This window comes from Pteropus medius, unplaced genomic scaffold, assembly GCF_902729225.1.
Source record: "Pteropus medius unplaced genomic scaffold, Ma_sr-lr_union100, whole genome shotgun sequence".
Taxonomy (NCBI): Eukaryota; Metazoa; Chordata; class Mammalia; order Chiroptera; family Pteropodidae; genus Pteropus; species Pteropus medius.
Window position 1 is genome coordinate 4,003,966 of NW_024343578.1, and position 927 is coordinate 4,004,892.

Consider the following 927-nt stretch of genomic DNA (forward strand, 5'->3'; position numbering starts at 1 on the left):
ATGCTTCCTGGAGTTTTACATCTATTCCTTTGCCAGGTTAGGAAAGTTTTCCATCATTATTATAGGTTTACAATTCCTTGCTCTCACTCTTCTCCTTCTGGTATCTCTATGATGTAAATGTTGGTGCACTTGTTGTTTACCCAGAGGCCTGTTAAACTATCCTCTTTTTTTGGATTCTTCTCTCTTCTTGCTGTTCTGATTGAATATTTTCTGCTACCCTATTTTCCAAATAGCTGATTTGATCTTTTGCTTCATCTAATCTGTTGTTGATTCCCTCTAATGTATTCTTCACTTCAGTTATTGTATTCTTCATTTCTAACTGGTTCTTTTTGATGATTTCTATGTCCTTTTTTTTTATGCTTACTATCTCTTTGTTGAAGTTCTCATTAAGTTCCTTGGGCATCTTTATAACCAGTGTTTTGAACTCTGTATCTGATAGCTTGCCTCCATTTCATTCAGTTCTTTTTCTGGGGTTTTCTCCTGTTCTTTCATTTGGGACATGTTTCTTTGTCTCTCCATTTTGGCTGCCTCTCTGTTTGTTTCTATGTATTAGGTATATCTGTTACATCTTTTGGTCTTGGTAGAGTGGCCTTTTGTAGTAGATGTCCTGTGGGGACATGTTTCTTTGTCTCTCCATTTTGGCTGCCTCTCTGTTTGTTTCTATGTATTAGGTATATCTGCTACATCTTTTGGTCTTGGTAGAGTGGCCTTTTGTAGTGTAGATGTCCTGTGGGGACATGTTTCTTTGTCTCTCCATTTTGGCTGCCTCTCTGTTTGTTTCTATGTATTAGGTATATCTGCTACATCTTTTGGTCTTGGTAGAGTGGCCTTTTGTAGTAGATGTCCTGTGGGGCCCGGTCTCTTTGGTCACCTGAGCTGGGTGCTCCAGGTATGTCCCTTGCGTGGATTGTGAGTGCCCTCCTGTTG